General features: G+C 42.9%; 1 protein-coding gene across 1 annotated transcript in view; it reads right to left on the reverse strand.

The window, feature by feature from the left end:
* LOC117351589 (guanine nucleotide-binding protein G(q) subunit alpha) overlaps positions 1-23274 on the reverse strand; it is a 246120-nt gene that overhangs the window by 33172 nt on the left and 189674 nt on the right. The gene's annotated exons all lie outside the window — the stretch shown is intronic.

The raw sequence follows: 23274 nt of genomic DNA on the forward strand, positions 1-23274 counted from the left end.
GCCAGAAGGGAAGAGAGCCTACAGGACGCGCCTCTCAAGACGAGAGGCATATCCTGTAGGCAGTCAGCTGGGGCCAGCGCCTCTCCTCCTCCCCAGTGTACCGTGGCACACCTGAAATCTCAGGAGGCACACTAGAGTGCCTTGGCACACAGTTTGAGATACACTGCCATAGATAATAACATTTATTCTCTTAAAAGCTTTATCAACTGTAAAACCGATTCTGTTATACTGTATATGTGATTGTTTGTCCCTGCCATAAATTATATGTGTTGAAATTCACATAGAAAAATAATTCCCGTGAGATTAACTGCTCTGCTTGCCCTCCTTCTCCCACCCTAAATCCAGTCCTGCAACCCCCGCCCCTTTCCTATAGCAGCATGGGAATTTTTACAAGTAGCTGCTCAGTTCCCCATCACCACAAAATTAAAAAAAAAAATCCAACCCTAGATTGTCACTCTTCCCAGATATGTGTAACAGTAGCCTGTATCCCTGCCTTTCTGATGAAGGTGGCAGCACAAGAATTATTCTTTACTAGTAACTGCTGTGGAATGAGCTGCATAATCAGTTTCTGGGCCCATATCGGCACTAGCAGCACCTGCCCACCACGCCCATGCAGCCCTCCTCCCGCCTCCGATCCCCACTCCTAAACCAAATCCAATAGTCACGGTTTTACGAAGTTCGCGGGTGCTCCGGGAACGCAACCCCCGTGAACTTTGAGGGAGTACTGTATTATTTTCTATCCCTTTCCTAACAATTCGTAGCGTTGTGTTTGATTTTTTTGGCCACTGCTGCACACTGAGCATATTGCAACACGTTGTCCACTATGAACACCTAGATCATTTTCTTCGCTGACAACTCCTAAAGTGGAACCCAGCTTCTTTGTAACTCGCCTGGGAATCAGGTAGGAGACTAGAGGCCTGTAACAAGTTCAGGAGGGGGGTCACCCGAATATAGGCAAGACCCCCGTTCTGGGGCCTTTTTTTGGCCCAAAAATCTCGTCCTATATTCGAGTATATATGGTACTTGATTTTCAACAATCACCTTCATGTCCCTACTAAATTCTGTGTTTATATCTCTTGCTTTCTTGATTTCCAAAATTGATTCTGTTTGCCCCACTGCTACAGAGGTGTATGCATCACCTTTAGTCAACCTCTTTTTGTCATTTAAAGAGCATGAAATTAACCTTTAAAAAATAAATCGGGGGCGCTTGTACAGTTTAGACCAGTGTATCGCAGATTGTGTGCCATGGCACACCAGTGTGCCTCCTGAGATTTCAGGTGTGCCATGACACACTGGTGAGAAGAATCATCCATGCCAACTGACTGTCAACAAGATGTGCCCTCTTGCAGTGAGAGGCACATCTTGTAGGCAGTCAGCTGGCACGGATGACTCTCCTCCTTGCCAGCGTCTTTCCTCCGTCTCCCCTCCTCCCGGATCCCTCCACCAAAGTGGGTCAAGACTAGATGGGCCTCCGTGCATGCGCAGACATTGACACAATGATACCATGCATGGGTGTGATGTCATCACGTCGACGACAGCACAGTTCTGGGTGCCTTCCGGCCGGGGCACGTGGGTTTAGTATGCCGCCAGCCAGAAAGTTTGTGAGAAACTGGTTTAGACACACATCCAAAGCAGAGATACTCAGTAAATAATGATCCTACCCACCCCTCAACTGGTCAATAACTTTAACCCTAAAGAAAACTAATATTTTCATAGGCAAGTTTTATAAGTGGTGAGAAGAGCAGAGCATGAAGCATAAGACAATGTCATTCTTCAAAACCTGTTCAGATTTTCCCAAAAAGGTTCCCAGAAGACAAAAACTTGCACACATATCTCTCAGTAAGAATGCACAAGTGGGGCACATGCTGTCAAATGTGACACTTAGGGTCGGATGCTCAAAAGCATACCGTGCAAGTAAGACTGATGCACGAAAGGATCCTTGGTGACTTTTACCAATCACAGTAGCAGCCACCGAGAATTCTATTCAAATACATTACAAGGAGCTCATTAATATTAAAATGAGCGCTCAGTGTAATGCACAGTGAAGAACGACTTATCTTTAGCATGCAAAATTTTCCTGCAGGTCTGGAGCTGTCATTAGGTTCTCTGGTAGGAGTAGTTTGCTTGAATTTTAAAAGTCTGCAAGAGTGACCATGTGCGTGTTTTGTGTGCATGTGTGGCCCGTGTCTAACTGCTGTGCCCAAGATTGCTATGGAACTCAAAAAAAGACTTCTTTCTTTCTTTGTAAATATCTGTAGCAAGTAGAAGAATCAGCTGCAGCTAGAAGGGTTTGTTTTTTTGTTTTTTTTGCCCTTGCTGCTGCTTACCTCTTCAGAGCTCTGACAATCCCAGCCCTGCACTTTACTAGACCTGCACCCTCTACCAATTAGCTCTTGTGTGCAGGCCCAGGCACAATTCCTTCCCTTTTTACTGATGTTTATATAGTAGCATTGTCCAGTAAAGTAAAATCGCTCACAACTTGGTGTTTTCCATCAGGTTGACGGAATTCTGTGCATTGGCCACTTAGTCCCAGAATGAACACCACAGCTCTAATACTACAGACATACTGTTCCTATATAAACAAAAAGCTACAGCACCACCTGGTGGACAGTTAACCAACCCACAGGACAAGTACCAGATGGAAGATACTGTATACACAGCATTTAGGGTGGTCCAAAAAATTAATTAACACATTTCATTTGTTTACAAGGCTAATTTTATTCCTTTATATAAAAAATGAAAACTACACAAAATTTTATTTAAATCAAACAGTTTAGGGGTCGCCCCACCTTGCTGGTGCAGCAAATGCGATGCAGTTCATAGGAACTGAATGGGCTGCATTGCATTTCCTGCATGGGAATTGCTACCATGGCTTTGTAAAAGGGACCCTAAATGCCAAGTAAAAAAAACAGAGGTGCTTGGGGAGAGGAGGGATCTGGGACTCCCCTCCTCCCCTCCGGATGTAAGGCTCCTAGAATGGTTGAACTCCTCAAGCTTGAGCCTTACTCATTAGCTTTTGTTTCTCTCTCTTTCTCTTTATTATTATTATTTTTTTTTTTTTTAAACCCCAGAAAACCCGAAATAAACAGCTTTTCTAACAGATCTGAGAAGAGGCAGCCCTGGATATCTGACCTACTACCAGCTGAAGACTGGAATTTTACAGCAGATGTTGCACACTGAGCCATTAACACACAGCTCTATCATGTGGCTTTCAGAATTGGCCACGGAGTACTCTTCGTTCAGTGGTGACAGAGTAGGTTCCTCAATACAACAGCCAGAGCTCTACAAATCCTCTGCATTCTGTATCAAGTATGATGCTCTGCTCCTGTCTGCTATGTGGAGATTCAGTGATGGGCTCAAAAGCTCATATTCTGTAAACAACACTCAGTTAGGCAACAGACACCCTACCGCCACCTAACTTAATTGTAGCATAGTAGATGACGGCAGATAAAGACCCAATGATTCATCTAGTCTGCCCAACTTGATTCAATCTAAAAATTTGTTGGGGGGTTTTCTTCTTCTTCTTAGCTATTTCTGGGCAAGAATTCAAAGCTCTGCCCGGTACTGTTCTTAGGTTCCAACTATTGAAGTCTCCATCGAAGCTCATTCCAGTCCATCTATACCAGTGGTCTCAAACTCAAACCCTTTGCAGGGCCACATTTTGGATTTGTAGGTACTTGGAGGAACTCATAAAAAAATAGTTAATGTCTTATTAAAGAAATGACAATTTGCATGAGTTAAAACTCTTTTTAGTTTATAAATCTTTTCTTTGGCTAAGTCTTAATAATAATAATAATAATATAATTTATAGCTGAAGAGACATATGATCAAGAAACTTTTATTTAACTTTTGTGATTATGATAAACACACCAAGAGCCTCAAAATAGTAACTGGCGGGGCGCAAGTGGTCCCCGGGTCACGTGTTTGAGACCACTGATCTACACCCTCCCAGCCATTGAAGCCCTCCCCACCCCATCCTCCACCAAACGGCCATATACAGACACAGACCGTGCAAGTCTGCCCAGTACTGGACCTTAGTTCTTCAATATTTACTGTTATTTTCCAATTCTAGATCCTCTGTGTTCATCCCACATTTTTTTTTAACTCCGTCACTGTTTTTCCTCTTCACCACCTCTCTCAGAAGCGCATTCCAGGCATCCATCTCCGTAAAGAAGAATTTCCTTACATTGCTCTTGAGTCTCCCACCCCTCAACCTCAAATTATGTCCTCTGGTTTTACCATTTTCCTTTCTCTGGAAAAGATTTTGTTCTACGTTAATACCTTTCAGTTGGTTTAATCAGCGCACTAATTGACTGGCTGATTAAAAACACAATTTTAAAAAATGGAGGCGCCTCAGGGCACCTCCAAAAAGGCTGCTAATATCCCCCTACGAAGGTGCCTTATGATGCCCAATGCCACTGTATGCATAGTTAACACTGGAAGTGGCATTAGGCATTGTAAGGCACCTCTGTAGGCACAATGCTTGTGAAAGGAAGGCGCCGGAAACGCAGGCCTTTAAAATCCTGGCCTACATTTCCAGTGGTTACTGTGGATGGGCAGACTAGATGGGCCATTTGGCCTTTATCTGCCATCGTGTTTCTATTTTTCATATAGCTGCGATTCTGAAAACTGCGCCACTGAGTGACTGACATGCGATCGGCGGCTGTTTTTAGGCGGCCGCCGATAACTGCGCTGTTTACAGAATTTGGGCCACTGTCTACAGCAGTGTTTTTCAACCTTTTTACACCTATGGACCGGCAGAAATAAAATAATTATTCTGTGGACCGGCATTGGTCTGTGGAACGGCGGTTGAAGAACACTGGGCTAAGTCGTGGGCCAGACCCCGCCTATCTCTACCCAATCTCCACCCCAGACCCCGCCCCCATAATAGTACTAATTGCACCTTGCACATCTCGTGCCTCATCTGGAAGCCTTCCCTCTGACGTTGCAACATCAGAAGGCTTCCAGTTCAGGTGCAGGATCCCCATAGGAGCCACCGGCAGGAAATTTCTGTGGACCGGCACTGGTCCACGGACCGGTGGTTGAAGAACACTGGTCTACAGCATGCAGAAAAGAGGTGGAAGAGGGTAAAGGAAAAGGGCAGTGGCTCTCCAGCCCTGATAGCAGATATTCTTGGAAAAATAAAAACATCGTAGTATAGGACTCCATAGACCAGTGTCTCTCAAATTGTGTGCCATGGCACAGTGGTGTGCCCTGAAGTATCTCAGGTGTGCCACGAGAGATTCCAGAATCTTACTTTATTTCCAAAAATTCCCTTCATAAGTATATATTAGAATAGATGACATGTACACCGCATATGTAAGAGTCTGTCAACGTTACGAGCGCCTGTGTGCGTAAGGATAGAACCGCCAAGGCAAGCATCATTCTTTGTTATGATTACTCACACTTAGCTTAAAGAACTTTAAATCGAAAAAAGAGAACGACTGCAAATAGTGGATGACGAAATGTGTGTTTGCTTGTTGACTATCGAGCCACGTTTTGAGTTAATTTGCACTCAAAAATAAGCACATCCATCGCACTGATTAGCAATTCTATTCTATCTGCTTTAGTTTCACTGTTGCTACAATTACCACCCATATATAGCTTAAAGAACTTTAAATAGATAACTTTCAAATTTAATTTTTTGTTGATTTAGCAATTTTATTATTTCAGTTATAATGTGCTGCAAAAAGCATGGTATTATAACTAGATGTAAAGCACCTGCATGTTACAATCTAGTGTACCCTGGTTAAAATAAAACCACTTCAGTGCCTGTGGTAGCATTCCAAATGTATAAGAGGCAATAGGTTCACAAGAGTACTGCATTTTTTAATCCATATAGGACTAGATTCTATAGATGGTGCCTAAAAAATTTGCCAAGTGCTGTTCTATAAACAGCGCTTGAAGTTAGGCGCGGTTTGTAGAACAGGGCTTACGTCCAGGAACTGTGCCTAACTTTAGGCACGGCCATTTGCATCAACTGAAATGTGGTTCATCCTAACTTTGGCATGGATCCCCCCTTATTCTACAATTATGCACATAAATCAAAGGAAATGCCCCTAATCGACCCCTCCCATTTCTATGCCCCCCTTTTTGACACGTGTAAATTTTAAGTGGAGGTGTGACCTAGTGGTTAAAGCTGCTGCCTCAGCACCCTGAGGTTGTGCGTTCGATCCCAGCGCCGCTTCCTGTGGCCCTGGGCAAGTCACTTAAACCTCCATTGCCCTAGAAACCATAGTTAGATTGTGAGCCCACTGGGAAAGAAAGGGAAAATACTTAAGAGTACCTGATTGTAAACTTGCTGTACACCACCTTGGGTGAATCTCTTCATAAAGGCAGTTAATAAATCTCAATAAAAAAGGGCTAATTAGTGCCAATAATTGCTCATTAAGATCTCAATTATTTATGCTAATTGGCTCATTATTCAATTTAGTACTTTTTAAAGAATTTGGGGAATAGCATTATGTTCTATAAGGTGACTTGATTCTCTTATACCTTTGTTGTAAACAGGAAAACACTGTCACCACAGCTGCATCAAAGCGATTAAAAACTAGAGGGCATGCTTGCTTTGCAAACTGTCTGAATCTTGGGGAAACATGCATGTAAATTCAACCCACAAACCCATGGATCTGCCAACCAGAATACTATGTGCCATTTTTGTTAAATGGCATGGCAAAATCCATGGTGGCTTGGCTGAAATCTGTCTTCTTAGTGACCCCTCGCCTTCTGACAAGTGATCCTCTTTCCCAAAGTAACGCAAGCCACGTCTTCCACCCCAACCCCCACGGCAAAAACCCGCATTACCAGAGTCTAGCGGGAGCAGCAGCGATGTTCAATTGCTCCTGTCTTTACAGTCCCAGGTTCAAAAATGGCTGCTGAGATCCCTAGTAATAATCTCACGGTATTAGCAATAGGGCTTAGTTTCCAAGTTTATTAAAATCTGATATACCACTTATAATAGCTGTCTAAGCGGTGTATAAAGTTACAACATAAAAAGTTTTAAAATTTTGAGGGATAGAACAAGGACATAAGATATAACACGACATACCGGAACAAATGGAGAGAAGGGCTGAACTACAATTGAAATGAGGACAGAAAGACAAAAATGGGATGGCACATTAGGAGATCACTTCTGAGAACCCCCTCAGGGCCAACTCCCCAAAACAATGACAACGGACTTAGCTTCAAGTAGTCTTCATAAGTCATACAGACGAAACAGGGGAGTAGGTAGTGTCGATTTCACTTGAGTTTTACTAGTTATTTCACTGTGTTTGATTCACATTTTGATTTAAAGCACACATGAGGTACCCGATGATGGTGTGTGGGTAGGGGTATGGTTTGCCTCTGCCTTGTTTGTATGAAGCGCTTGAGAATATTCTCCCTTCGCTGAGCCTTTGCACTGAGGTTACCACCCCAATTTCATTAATATCTAATATAATAAAATGCTAGGCCGCGCATGCGCACTAAAAAAAAAACGTGTTCCCTGATCTGTCGGGTTTTTTTAGTGCGCATACGCTGGTTGTACGTCACCAAACTCGGCAACGCAAGCCATGTCCGCCGTCGGCCTCAAGCTCCTGGGGGCCGGCGGCTCGAGTCGCCCAGCCGGTGCTGAGTCCCCCCCACTCCCACTTCAGCTGGCACGGACGGTTTGAGAATGAGGGAGAGAACGCAGCCAGATGGACCGCGGGAAGGGAAAGGGGGGGAGGGTTTCGAGGGAGCCGGCTGGCCGCATAAATTATTTTAATTTGAAATCTGCCGCCGTCGCTGCGGCTCCTCTCATCTTCCGACATAATATAAGTGCAGCTCATGAGAGGAGCCGCGGCGGCGGCTTTGAAAACAGCTCCCTTAGTTCGCTGCATTTTTTTTTTTAAGTTTTAAACTGCCGCCGTGGCTCCTCTCACGATCCCGGCCTGTGTCAGAGAAGGCTTCCGACGCAGGCCGGATCGTGAGAGGAGCCGCGTAGGCATCTTTAAACTTTAAAAAAAATCCAGCAAAGAACTAAGGGAGCCGTTTTATCTCCATGCTGCTACGAAGGAACAGGTGAGGGGGAGGGAAATGCTGATGCTGATGCACAGGGAGCAGGCAGGCATGGCAGGCAAGCAGGGGAAGAGGGAAAGGGGCTGCTTTGGGGGTAGGGGTGTGCTGGGGGCACATAGCAATCATGGGCAGGGGATCACAGAACAGGCAGGCATGGCTCAACAAGGGGAGAGGGAAAGGGGGCTACTTTGGGGTGAGGGGTTTCCTGGGCCAGACAGCAATCATAGGGGGGAAACAGAAAGGGGCCACGGAGCAGGCAGGCATGGCACAAAAGGGGGCAGGGGCATTGGGAAACGGGGCTGCTTTGGGGGAAGGGTGTTCTGGGGGCACACACCAATCATGCCGGGGAAGAGAAGGGGGCCACAGAGAGATAGGCAGGCATGGCGCAAGACAGAGACACAGACAGAAAGAATGACAGACAGACAGACAGCATCCAAGCACAGAGAGAGAAAGGAAAAAAAAAACAGTTGTCTACTCTAGCACCTGTTGCACAGGGGGAGAACGAAAGAGATGCTGATGGACAGGGGGTTGAAGAAAAGGAACGGAGGACTAATGTTGGACAGGGGGAGAAGGAAAGAGGTGCTGCTGGACAGGGGGGAGGTAAAACAAAGGGAGAAGGGCTGCTGCTGCATAAGGAGAGCAGTGAAGGGGTGGTGGTGGACACAGGGGAGGTAAAAGGAAGGGAAAATGGACAGGGGGAGCAGGCAAGGGGTGGTGATGGACAGCCAAGGAAAAAGAAAGGCAGAAAGAAAAAAAGCGGCTAAGGAGAGAGAGAGAAAGAAATAAAGACAGACACACACACATATGTTCTAGCACCCGTTAATGTAACGGGCTTAAAGACTAGTTTATTATATTATCTTATTTTGAAGTTGTGTTGATATTTACAGGTGTTTTTGCCCTCAAGTTACCACTCTTAGAACCTTCTGACTAGTTCTGCCTCTTTGTTGGTATCTTTTTCAAGTTTCAGTGGCAGGTTATCTGGAGGGATATAGAAGAAAAGCTTTCTTGTATTAAATATGAATGAAATATGTCGTGTGGATCTATGGATGTTTGGGGCCCCGAATGTGTGATGTGTAGTATGAATGATGTGTGACAGATTGATTTGTATTTAATTTCAAATGTTTTACATATATAAGATTCAAGAAACTTTAAGGGAGCCTAAGAGGCAACATCTGGAAATAGTTAAGTTAAAGCCAGGGACATTGTTACCATGAAAAAAACAGTTTTTGAGAGGCCCAGAGCAGGAAAGGTCAGCTAGTTTGACCTCCAGCATAGGAAGGGGGGTCTGGGTTTTTCTGTTGGTGTGTGTGTCAGTGAAACTTGAAACTGTCAGTTTTCCAAAGCAAGTTTTCTTCTGACACAGGCAAGATGTTTGATTTCAACTTTTTGAGAATGACAAAGTGTTCTTTGGGTATGTTATAATGTTTTATGTATATTCAGAAATTAATGTAAACAAAAATATGATTTGAAACTTTTGCTATGTCAAAAGGAATTTCTTTGTTCATACCTAAGGACAGCCTCTGTTGGCTGATTGGTTGACAAGTGAGATATCATACTGGTTAGTGTGAAGATATAAAAGGAACGCACCAGTATAGACTCGGAGAGAGACTATCAGGAGAGGTGCAAATTTCACGCCAGATGGGACTTCATCACACATATGTCTTCTGAGACAAGAATTTAAGATTAAAATTAATAAATAATAATATTGGACTGGTAATATATGTGTGATTGCCATTATTCCTAAGCACCTAGGAGCGAGGTTGGCGCAGTGCGCAGCAAGCGCGCTAATCACTAGTTAAGTTGTTAACAAAGTCACTAGTTCCTTAACTTCTTCCTCTTTTACAACAAGTCTCAAAGAGGGAATTAGTGCCAAAGATCTGGAAGCATGCATTAGTTGGCCATTACTGAAGAAACCAAACCTAGCTTTAGCATCACCATCTAGCTTCTGATCTGTTTCCAATCTCTCTTTTTTTCAGATTTCAATCATTTTTATTGGTATTTAAAGAAGAAATCATACATATGTAATTCTCAATACAATACATCATAGGTCAAATGTATGAAATAAAAAAAAACAACAAAAACTATCATACATATGTAATTCTCAGTACAACACACTATAATATAATTCATATGTATGAACAAAAGACAAAAATATAAAAAAAAACAACCAAAGCAAACAAAATTAGGCAGTAGATTAACATTTAAAATAAATATATCAAAAAGGACAGTATGGATGTACACCTTAATCAGACAAATCCTTATGGCTTAATAGGTGCATGGCTATAAGATTCCAATGGCTCCCATGCTTTAGCAAATTTTTTTAGAGCATTAATCCCCCTCTTTTACAAAGCCGCACTAGCAGCTGCCACGTGGCAACAGCCCCGAAGCCCTTTAAATCTCTATGGACTTCAGGGCCGTTATCACATGGCAGCAGCTAGCACAGCTTTGTAAAAGAGAGGGTAAGTCTCTCTGCAGCAACACGCTCATACTTGGCAGTTATACAAACTGTGTTCCACCAAGTTATGTAATCCACCCTAGAAGCATCCTTCCAATGTTGTAATATGATTTTAATAGCCACGAAGCCTTGCAGGATATAATATACCAAATCGGGCATTAACCTCTTTAAGATGTGGTCTATAAGCCAGTAATTGCTTGCGATTGCGGGTAGTGGTCTTACTCAAATTAGGTACAATAAGGACATTGAGGCCTTCAAATTTTAGTGGGAATTTGATTTTAGCTCGCTGCATTATTTCTGTTATCTGCTTGAATATGAGAAGGTGGACTATCACCAGTCTAGGATACTTTTGATTGGTAATGTGCTGTGAACGTATACGATGAGCAGCTTCCATTTCAAAATGTTCTTCAAATTTTAAATCCAACAGAGCTGGAACAAAGGTTGTAAAGAACTTAACCAAGTATTTCTCCTTGTTTTGGTCGTTTAACGCTTTTACTGCAGATTGGTTGGATTGTCTTTTTGTTTGGCGTTTTGATATCCACATGGCCTTCACAACTTGAGATCATATATTGAGCTTCCCGGTGGAACGTGATAGACATCTTCTACAAACTCACCTTTGGAAGTGTTGGTTTTTTTTTTAAATTCTTTATTTAAATTTTTTAAAATAAACAACAATTGTGCTTAACAGGCAACATACGATATTAGTACATCCAATATTTCTATTAGTGAACATAATAAGTCAAAAGGTAATACAGAGATAAGTCCATTTTTCTATTGGATCAATATAATAAAACATAAAAGAAGAAACCCATACTTTTTTTAAACATAGTCCTCAATAAAGGAGGAAGGAGACAAAGAAAGAAATTCTTCCAGGAAAGATCACATATTGAAAATTTAAAGGAAATTAAGTGAAAACCGATGGCTATAATAATAATAGACTTGAGTTATACCGAAAATCAATGTGGTGCAAATGAAACTCCTTTATCTTCTAAAAAGAAACGTAATTGTTGCGAATCATAAAAAATATATCTATTATTTTGAAATACAACAAAACATTTACAAGGAAATCTTAACTGAAAAGAAGCTCCTAATGATACAACTTTTTCCCGGTATGTAAGGAATTCTTTCCTTCTAGTCTGAGTCCATTTTGAAACATCCGGGTATATATATATTATTTCTCCCAAAAAAGAAACTTGTTTTAAACCATAATACAATTTCAAAATCATTTCTTTATCCTGATGGAATACCAGGGATACTATCAATGTGGCTCGTCCGGACAATTCAAGATTTGATGATTCCAAGAAAGTTGTTAAATCTTGTTTGGTAGTTGTCTCAGTCTCTTTTATTGTCCTTTTTAGATAATAAATCTTCTGCAAAGGTGGTATATTCATTTCCGTAATATTTAATATAGAAACCAAGAAATCCTTAAATAATTCCCTGGGAGTTTTAAATTTAGACATAGGAAAATTTAAAATCATCAAATTTAAACTCCTATTTTGATTTTCCAAATTTTCAATTTTACGAAGAAGAAAAACTTTATCCTTTGCATGCTGGTTATTTAAAGATTTAATCTCAGTTATAGATTTTTCAATATCTCCCACTTGTTTCATTTGATCATGACATACAGTTTCCAATTTATTAACTTTAGTAGAAACTTCAGCCATTAAATAAATAAATCCAGTACATACTGTTTGAAGGTTTTCAATTGCTCCCCACAGTGAGTCCAGTGAAACCACTGCCGGTTTCACAAGCGGCTTGAGTTGAGGTAACCCGGGTTCCCGTTCTCCTTCCCGGGTTTCACCTCCCCCACACTCACCACCGCTTGCCTGCAGTGCTCCTCCTCCTTCTGTTCTTCTCTCTGGGGTAACCTGCAACGACATTTCCTCCTGAGTCGGCTGCTGCCGGGATCCCTCCACAGGAAGGCCAAGATCCGTTGCCCCACTCGGAGGAGGAGGAGGGTCAGGTCTCAGAGGGCTCAGCGACGCGTCGCCGTCCGAGCTGAGCTGCTCCTGGAGCTCAGCTGCGGATCCGCCCAACGCCATCGGGACTGCATAGGATGTAATCACAGATTGACGCGGAGTCGAAGTCGCGGTCAGAGGTAGAGGGATATCCCTCTGCCGTCCCCTCCTCTTAGGCATCGAAAACAACTTTTAGAGGAAAAAACGCTACCGAAGGTAAAATTATTGCTTCCAGAGCGGGAGCTTAGACTCACACGTTCACTCTAGTCGCCATCTTGTCTCCCACCTTTGGAAGTTGAGGACTCTTCTCCACAACCACTATTAGACAAATGGAAAGATATCGGGTTCCTCAACAAAGAAGTCATAAGAGCCAATCTTCAATACACATTTTTGCTTGAATATTGTCGCAAACAGATGATCCCTAGAGGACTTAGAATGATGAAAACACCCAATGATGATAAGGTATTTTTGGAACAATGGTGTACCATTTTGAACAAATGCTCACTTGATTTTAGGGCTCCTTTTACAAAGGTGTGCTAGCGTTTTTAGCATGTGTTAGCTGAAAAACTACCACCAGCTCAAGAGGAGGCGGTAGCGGCTAGTGCGCGCTATTCTGCGTGTTAAGGCCCTAATACACCTTTGTAAAAGGAGTCCTTAATGATTTTACTGACTGAGACATCGAAAAAGAGATCAGATGAGATCAGAACTGACCTAGATGGAAAACTTGAGGACATAAAAAATGAAGACCAAGACTTTGACAATATCATCCAAGAGATAAATCTAAAAATGACAGAATATGAAAAGGAAGGGTCCTGTGTACTCACACAAGAGAACCATTTGTTTGGAATGCTACATTGCATTTTTCTTCAATAAAGATAAGACTTTTATATTTTGCACATTGTTTCTGCAGTTTTTCTCCTTGTTTTGGCTACAGTAGACTCTCAGAAGTGCTCCTCTTTGAAGGCTGCTATCCCCTAACCCAAGGGTAGACAATTCTGGTTCTCGAGAGCCAGAGCCAGGTCAGGTTTTCAGGATATCCACAATAAATACGCATGAGATAGATTTACATCTCTAGGAGGCAGTGCATGCAAATCCATCTCATACATATTCATTGTGGATATCCTGAAAACCTGACCTGGCTCCAGCTCTCGAGGACCAGAATTGCCTACCCCTGCCCTAACTCAGTGGTAAGCAAACTCATTAGCCAAAGATCAGCAAACTCAAAGAGGCAAAGATCAGCAGTACAACGATTAAGATTTATTTTGAGAGCCAAACTTCTTTTCAAGAACCATGGGCCGCTGGGTTTCCTGAACACTAAGTAGAAATACAATAGATGTATGGGACTAGGAGGGACAATTGGGTGATATAGAAAAGTGGTGAAATCTGCACAGTCAAGCCTGCAAGGATTACTAGATGTCTTTCAGCAGCTCCCCTCCCTCCCTCCTCCTTACCTTTGTGGTGATTTTCTTTTTTTTTTTTTTTGTCTTCCAGCTGCCCGAACAGGCTTTCATCAAGTCGCGTGTGGCTGCCAAAATTTCTCCTTTGATGCAACTTCCTGTTTCCGGTTGTGTCAGAGGAGAAGTTTCAGCAGCCACACGCGACTTGATGAAAGCCGGTTCGGGCAGCTGGAAGACACAAAAAAAAGAAAATCGCCATGGTAAGGTAAGGGAGAGGGAGGGAGATGCCCGATTGGTGACCGTGCACATTCCCTCCCTTAACTGTCATTCTTTAGCAGAGCTGCACTCAAGTGGCTAAAGAGCTGCATGCGGCTTGTGAGCCGCGATTTGCCGACCACTGCCCTAACCCAAGAGTCACAGTTCAAGACTGGCTTGAACCTGATAGCTATTTTCACTAGAAAAAAAAGCTTATATTTTGGATTTTTTTTTTTTCTGTCCTTTCAAGTTTGACTTTAATTTAACTGAGTTCCACTATCAGCTTTTATTTTTTCTACTTTGATGGTTTATTCTGTCAGAGTCCCTGCAAGGGATTATCTAGAACTTAATAGACGCAGAGGGCCTATCTTAATTAACCAAAAACTATCTGCATCCCGCAACCAAATCTCATTAAGACATTCTCATCCTCTCACCCTTCCTCCATCCATCACATCCTCTCTTACATCCACCAACACCTGACACCCCCTATTTTCCTTAAGTCTTCAATGGACTCCTCATCAGTCATTAATCTGCCTCCCCAAACTACCTCAATAGGACCAAACTCACCCATCCTCCCCAACTTACATCCATTAACCAGCTCCTGGGTGATTTTTGGATCTCTCAGTAGTAACTTTGAACTAGTTTGAAAAAACATATAATTGTGGGTTTGTTTTGTTGTATTATACTGTATCATGTGATCAACTAAAAAATATATAACCTTGGCAACCGGTACCTATACTTCTGCCCATCCCAAGCTCCTACTCTCTTCCCATCCCCCCTACCCACCACCTTTGAACCTTAAACTCAAAAATATTTGTTTTATGCAATTTAAAGTTGACTGCAGCTTTTTTTCTAGAATAAACTAGCTTGAGTCATGTAACAAAAAAAATTAACAATCGAATCACAACCCTTACCAAGCTACCTGCCATATTAATAGCTAGCCAGCTCAGCAATACCCAACCTACTCAGTACTCACCAAGGTAGATCCATAAACCCAACCACAGTCCACACCATGTTCCTAGTTGTGGACTATGCTGCCTGGATTTGGCCTAATGGTAAAGTTGCTGCCTCTGCACCAAGAGGTTGTGGGATCAAAACCCAGGGCTACTCCTTGTTGACTCTGGTCGATATGTTTACTCCTCCATTGCCTCAGGTACAAAATAAGTGCCTGTATATATATAAACCACTTTGAGTGTGGTTGTGCAACTACAAAAAGGCAGTATACAAGTCTCAATTCCCCCTCCCACTTATTCACATTAAACCAGCAATGATTTAATGCCCCTTGACTTGGGACTTCCAGCTGCTGCGATGATACCCTATGAACCCCTCTATTCCCAACACTATAACAGCCCACAACAAAGCCAGTTATAAATTGACAGCATGGAGGGCTGACAGGTAGGTACAGATCAGTAGCACCAACTGTGCCCAATCTCCTACTGAATAGGTCAATTCACACCACTCCTCAGCTCTACCCCATGTCCCCACTTTCCCTCCCATCATTCCATTCAAGTGGATCAATCACTTTTTTTTTATTTTCTGAATTTCTAACTCATCATCCCAACATACCTCTGCACCTTTTTCTCTGCTCCTCATCCCTGGGCTTGTGACCTCACTTACCTTGTGTCCCCCCTCCAATCATCACGCATCTCTACCCTCTACAAAACATTCTACCAGGTTAAAATTGGCTTCTGGTACTGGGCCAATGAAAAAAGACAGTCATTTCTAATTCATTCCAGCACTGTGTGTGTTAAATTATCAAAATGCATAACTTTAAAAAAAAAAAAAAATTGTCCCTTTAGAATGTGCATTGTAATGCTGCCAGAGAACTTTGTTGACTTTGTCCTCATATTTGATCCACTACCATCATGTACACTTTATATATTTACAGCCTACATGTTACAATGAAAAGTTTATTTGGAATGCAATCCTGTATTGTGCATACAGCCTTCAGCTGCCTCAGCTGTGTATATAGTATATATATCTATACGTATATCTTTTAATAGTACACCTGTCAGTGAGGGAATTTACAGTAACTGACCCAAAACAAACAGTTTTGAAATGGATGCAATTAGAAAGTCTGTGTGTACCAGATTCCTGGGCCCCTATGGTGTATATGGAAAAGGGAAGGAGGAGAGAAAAGCTTCAATGCTCGACTCTTATTGGATGCTCCCTCTCTTTATTCTTACCACGATGAGATCAGGAACAGTTCAAATTTGGGCTGTATACATAAAAACTGAGTAAAGCTCTTCTATGAGACAAACATGTTTTTTTCTGTTACATAGATCTTTTTGGATCCCTGTTAGGTTACATAAGTTAGACAGTTCTAAATCTAATAGATGCTGGCACTGTCATCTGGACATAGGGACTCTGGATCATCTGTTGTTCTATTGTCCTTTGATACTTAATTTTTGGAGGTCAATATGGGGTAAGATTAACAACATATTGAAATCATCAATTCCACTGACATATGAGGTGGTCATATGTGGAACGTTATTACATGCTAAACCCCCCTAAGGATCGATATAAATGCCGTGTTTTCCTAATAATGACCGGGATAGCCATGCAGATGGTTACCCGTAATTGGAAGAACTACGACCGCCTAAATTTCCCTTTCTGGTGGGCAAATTTATGCTCCAGCTATAGATATGAAAAAATGAATGCTGATAGTTTGGGGGCACAGTAATTTATTTAAATTGCTTTGGGGCCCGTTGACATCATATATTATTTCACTATAGTAGGTCTTTGATTATGAGTTAGTTTGTTTATTTTCGTACACATCCAGGGAAGGGTGGGGGGATATTTCTGTCCTAATTTTGACCTCTGAGTATTTATATTTGGGGTGGGTGGGAGGATGGGAGGGCATTATTAATTAGAATAGGGTAAGGCTATTGGGAAAATCTATGTTTCTGTGTTCTATTGAATAATCATTGGGTGGATAGGTGGATGGGAGTAAATGGTTTGGTTATGAATATCTGTAAGTTGAATATGCTTTTGCTGACTAAATGTATGTCATTTATCTGTAATTGCACTATTGTAGTTTGGAAAATCAATAAAGAATTTTAAAAAATAAAATAAAATAAAATCATATAAAAACTGAGTAAAGCTGTTATCTTCACAGAAAAAAAAAAAAAAAAAAGACAGACCGACAAATAGCAGCAGAAACTTGAAAACTTCCTAGCACTCCTCCCCAGAGTCTTCCTTGCTTGTGCTGCTAGCAATCTTCTTTTTCTGGGCTTACAGTCAGATCTACATTTCTGATCTGCAAGATATAGAAAAAGAAGGCAGATAAAGGCCATATATGGCCCATCTAGTTTGCCCATCCATATCATCCACTACCTCCTCTTCCCATATGCCTGCCCCATGCTTTCTTGAATTCCGATACAGACAATATAAGCTTTCTTTCTTCTCTCACAACCAGGAAATTTCACCTAGTAGCCTCCAAGTCACCTCAAAACATCTCCTTGCTCCAAGTCACTCACAAGGTTCCTTAAACCCAAGGGGTACATCCAATTAGGCTCTTCCCCCTCCTAAAGAATATACTTGCTCCCATGGGCTTCTACCTAGCTTGCTCAATCCTGCAGGACGCTCGACTGCGAGGACCCTAAACTCTATGACGCTAACCATCAGGTGAGTTTTCAGAACTAGGAAGGCTCTTTTCACAAAATCTGGAACGTCATCTCTCTAGGCCTCACCACGTCATCTCTCTACTACCTCTACTGGTTAACTTTCTAGGCCCCAATTTAAGCTTACTACCTGTTTTAGGATGGCGAGAACAGTAATCAAGAACTAAGCCAGAACCCAGGCAGCAGCCTCTCAGAACCATGTTTCCTTTTAAATGCCTGGCAAAAAAAGGAGGCAAAAGACAATTTGCCCTCTATTAGTGGTGTAAAAAAAGGGGGAGGGGGAGCGGTCTGCCCCGAGTGCTGTCTTGGTGGGGGCACCGGCACCCGTCCTCCTCTCTGCCCCCCCCCCTGCAGCACACATGCACCCCTTCCTTTCTCTCATACCTCTTCAATTTTCTCAGAACGAGCAGCATCATGAACTCTTGCACTGGGGTCGGCTCCCTCTGACGTCACTTCCGGGTCCAGTGCATATAAGTGACATCAGAGGGAGAGCAGATATGATGCAGGCAGCAAGTTCGTGACGCTCCTTGTACCAGGAAAATTAAAGAGGTACGAGGGAAGGGAAGGGGGAGGGGTGCTACCACCCCAGGCACCACTTACGCTAGCTATGCCACTGCCCTCTATGACAGCCTAATTCTCCTCCCATGACTATTCCCAGTGATAAAATCTATCTGAATATTCATATCTACTACTACTATTTATTATTTCTATAGCGCTGAAAAGGCGTATGCAGCGCTGTACATTTTAACATAAAATAGACAGTCCCTGCTCAGAAGAGCTTACAATCTAATATCAAAGTTTCTATATTCCTGCAGCATACCACCACCTCAAGGCAACACATACCTGAGGCAATATATAGAAACATACAGTGGCGTAATGAGGGTGAGAGGCACCCCTCCCCCGCACTCTTCTCTGCCCCCCCCACCTCCACCCACTCCTTCCCCAACCCCTCCTGCCACATGCGCCCCTTACCTTCCCCCCTACCTATGTGACATTCCCGGTGCGCACAGCAACCCCCAAGTTGCTGTCACATCAGCGTCGGCTCTTCCTCCAACGTCACTTCCTAGGTGCGGGTCCAGGAAATAGCGTCAGAGGAAGAGCCAATGCTGGTGCGACAGCAGGTTGCGGGCTGCTGCTCACGCCAGGAACATCACAGAGGTATGGGGGGAAAGGGGGCGGCATACACATGCGGCAGTGAGAGTGGGGAAGGAGCAGAGACGGCACTCAGGGTGGACCGCCTCCCCCTGCCCACACCTTACTACATCACTGGAAACATATTAAGGGCCCCTTTTACAAAGATTCATAACAAGTCTTGGCACAACGAGTATAACGCACCCCTTAGGTTCTGAATGGGCTGCGTGGCATTTGCTGGCCCTTGTTCCTTACATTTTTTTTTTTTTTGCATTTATATACCGCTTATAGCCTAGGTCAGGGGTAGGCAATTCTGGTCCTCGAGAGCCGGAGCCAAGCCAGGTTTTCAGAATATCCACAATGAATATGTATGAGATAGATTTGCATGCACTGCCTCCTTGAGATGCAAGAGATGCAAATCTATCCCATGCATATTTATTGTGGATATCCTGAAAACCTGACCTGGCTCCGGCTCTCAAGGACCGGAATTGCCTATCCCTGGCCTAGGTGGAAGGAGTGGCTCATTAGTAGAGCTGCTGCCTCTGTACTCAGAGGTTGTGAGATCGAATCCTTGCTCCTTGCGACCCTGGGTGAGTCACTCAATCCTTCAGTGCCCAACGCTGTGAATGTCAACTTTGAATGCCAAAGCCACAAAAAAGGCCCCATTCCCTTTCCCTAAGCAGCTTATTTTCAGGTACTCCAGCATTTTCCCTATCCGGCGGGCTCACAGTTTATCCAATGTACCTGGGGCAGTGGAGGATTAAGTGACTTGCCCAGGGTCACTAGGAGCAGCATGGGGTTTGAACCCACAACCTCAGGGTGCTGAGACTATAGCTCTAACCACTATGCTCTTTTCCCCTCCCCTTCCTGCTTTTCTTCTTATTTCATCTTTCCATCTCCTTATAGCTCTTGTATAGTAGTATATTGAATGGTTTGGAGTACAGTGGTGCCTCGCATAACGAACGCCTCACACAACGAACGCTGCACACAACGAACTTCATGTCTTGATTCACACAACGAACTTCGTTTCACACAACGAACTTCACACAACGAACTTCGTTTCACACAACGAACTTCGTTTCACACAACGAACTTCGTTTCACACAACGAAGTCGCCCGAGCTGCCGATGTATTGCATCCTTCCGCGCAGGCACTGCAGGCAGTCGTTAGTCACTGCGCTTAACTGCCCTCTCTCACTGTATACAGTCGTCCTTTTAAGATAAACTCAATATTTTTTATATATCATGGCTTCTAAAAAAAGCAGGAAGGTGATTTCTGTTGAAATGAAACGGGAAATAATTAGGAATGAATGTGGGGTAAAACAGTGTGACCTCGTCAAAGAGTTTGGCCTCAGCAAGACCACCATTTTCACCATTTTGACAAATTTATCTTTTTTTATGTCATCTTAGCATATTTTATGCTGCAGAACGAATTATTTTTTTTAACATGTATTGTTATGGGAAAACGCGTTTCACATAACGAACTTTTCGCATAACAAACTTGCTCCTGGAACGAATTAAGTTCGTTGTGTGAGGCACCACTGTATATATTTGTCTCTATTGTGTAACAATTATTGAATTGATAAAAGTTTTAAGTCTTTTTCTTCATTCTTAGTGCTGGAATGTCTTTTGTTGTTTATTCCCGTTTTGTATTTTGCCAAAATGTCAATAAAATTTCTTGGAAACCCCCCCCCCCTCAACAAAAAAAACATCACTATGCTATATCCTGCCAGCAACTCCTTTGGGTATTTCCCTATTTCAGTGAAGTCAGTGTGTTTGAAATACAGAACTTTATGTCTGGTGTGTCTAGACTCGAACTAACTTTTATATCAAACCTCACCATGTCGAGAATGCTGCTCCCCCTCCCCCACCCAGACATAAAAGACACAACTTCCTCCATTTGTGAGCAGCAAATCCAGTCAATCATCCCTTAGTAGGCATCATCAAAATTTGAATATGCCTTCCTCACTTTTTTGCTTGCAGCCTCATAGGATAGACTAAATATTTATTCTATTTAGCTGCTTTTTGCTGTGAAAATAGGAAAGAAGCTGGGTTGGAAATTTAAAAGGTTAAATGAATAAGGTTTTATTTTTCAAATATTTTTAATCACATCAGTGCTCAGCTGCTAGCTGCCACTGGCTAAATTAAACCCAGATATTGGTGCTTGTTCTTATTCATATCCAGCCTTTTTGCTGTCCTAAGTTAACCAAGTAACTACCTGGGTATCATCACTAAATATGGATGGTGGTGCCCAGATAACTCCCAGCTCTGTCTATGGACTGCCCTGGCACTAGGTCATATTTATTACAACAAATCCTCTTAACAAATGCATCAATTCTTTTATACACCCAAGCATGGATTCTCTAAATGGCACCATTGTCAGCGGTCGCCTAAAAAGCGACCGCTGATCACGTGTCAATCGGGCAACGGCGCCTTTTAGAGAATTGCGCCTCCGGCAAAAGTACAGGCCGGAAATGTAGGCCAGGGCTTTCAAGGTCTTTACTTTCAGTACCTACCTTTGATGTGAATTGCCCCTCTATGGGCGCTTCACAGTGCCTTGAAAATCAGTTTAAAATGGCATTTAAATGGCGTTTGCCACTTAGGGTTCCTTTTACTAAGCTGCGATAGCGTTTTCAGCGCACGCTAAATCCACGCTGCACGGCTAGAACTAACGCCAGCTCAATGCTGACATTAGCGTCTAGCGTGCACGGCAATTCTGCGCGCGCTAAAACCGCTATCGCAGCTTAGTAAAAAGAGCCATTAGTTTAGGTGCTCGTAGGGCACATACTGGACCTTAAAAACTGGCGCCGTTTACAGAATATGGGTCCTATTGTCTACTGAAAAACAAAGTCAACCTGGTGACAGCTGCAATTTTTCACTTATTTAGAATATACAAATTCAAGTCTTCATGAGTTTTCAGAGAGTAACTCCGGATGTATCAGTTCTATAGCTGAAGTTCCCTTAACTTTTGTTATTACTCACCCCAACTCACTCTCTTAATAAAAATATTGCATAGATTCAAATTCTGTGGAAAAATATAAACTTTGAAGATTCAGTTACTGGGTTGAAATTCACGTTTCATAGCACCCTTTGGGCTCATTTTACGAAGGTGCGCTAGTGTTTTTAGCGCACGTACCGGATTAGCGCGCGCTAGCTGAAAAACTACCGCCTACTCAAGAGGAGGCGGTAGCCGCTAGCGTGAGTGACATTTTAGCGTGCGCTATTCCGCGTGTTAAGGCCCTAACGCGCCTTTGTAAAAGGAGCCCTTTATGTGAAAAAAAAAATAATAATTCCCATGTTGTGCACTGCTGATATTATCCCTCTCCCCCCACCACCGAAAAAAGAAAAACCATAAAAAAATACAAAATAATCCCCAAACCACCCTATTAATGAAAAAATAAAAATAAAAAAATCCACTGTTGGCTTTCATGTCCCTCCAGGCTACTTACTTGTACAACACTTTATTCCTGGTCTTGTGGGTCCAGATATCAACCAAGCCCTGTAGTCTGGCGGAGGACCTGGCCAGGGCAACCTTGGCATTGGAGAATAACACGGGGACAAATTTTTCCCCATCCCCGTGGGAACTCATTTTCACGTCCCGTCAAGTTCTTTTTCCTATCCCTACCCCATTCCTTCATGCTCCTGTCCTCATCTGCACAAGCCTCAAATACTTTAAAATCATAAGTGTTTGAGGCTTGTGTGGTTAAAGCAGAGCTTAAGGAATGGGGCAGGGACAGGGATAGGGATAAAACTCGTGGGGATGGGAAAAATTTGTCCCTGTATCATTCTCTAGTTAGCATTAAAGCATGGGGATGTTAGATCAAAAGATAACTCTTTTATGACCTTGTTTAAAAGCTGACTGAAAACCCACCTTTTTGATATAGCCTTCAATCCATAACCCTACTCCCCACTGCCCACCAACCTAGCCAGCAGATTAACTGGCCCCCTAAACTGCATCCAAAACATCCTATTTGCTTAGACTGTAAGCTCTTTCAAGCAGGGACTGTCTTCTTTATGACTCTGTACAGTGCTGTGTACATCTGGTAGCGCTATAGAAATAATTAATAGTACCGTGTTTTCCCAAAAATAAGCCCTAGCATAATTTTTGGGATAGATCTTAATATAAACCCTACCCCAAAAATAAGCTCTTGTCCCTGGATTTGACGGCAGCAGCGCTTCCCCCGCCCTCACTGCGCAGCCGAACCTCTGCTGACCCTCCCATCTGAACCCCGCCGACTGCAAGCCCTACATACCTCCCTCTAGAGTAGCGTCGGTAGCACTCTAAACAGGCTGCTTCATGGCCTTATCCCTCCAGGACATTCCCTGTGCCGCATCACTGATGATGTCATCAGAAATGTGGCACACGGAAGGCCCCGGTGGGAGAAGGCCACGAAGCCTGTTTAGAGTGCTGCCGACGCT

This window comes from Geotrypetes seraphini, chromosome 1, assembly GCF_902459505.1.
Source record: "Geotrypetes seraphini chromosome 1, aGeoSer1.1, whole genome shotgun sequence".
NCBI classification, from domain to species: domain Eukaryota; kingdom Metazoa; phylum Chordata; class Amphibia; order Gymnophiona; family Dermophiidae; genus Geotrypetes; species Geotrypetes seraphini.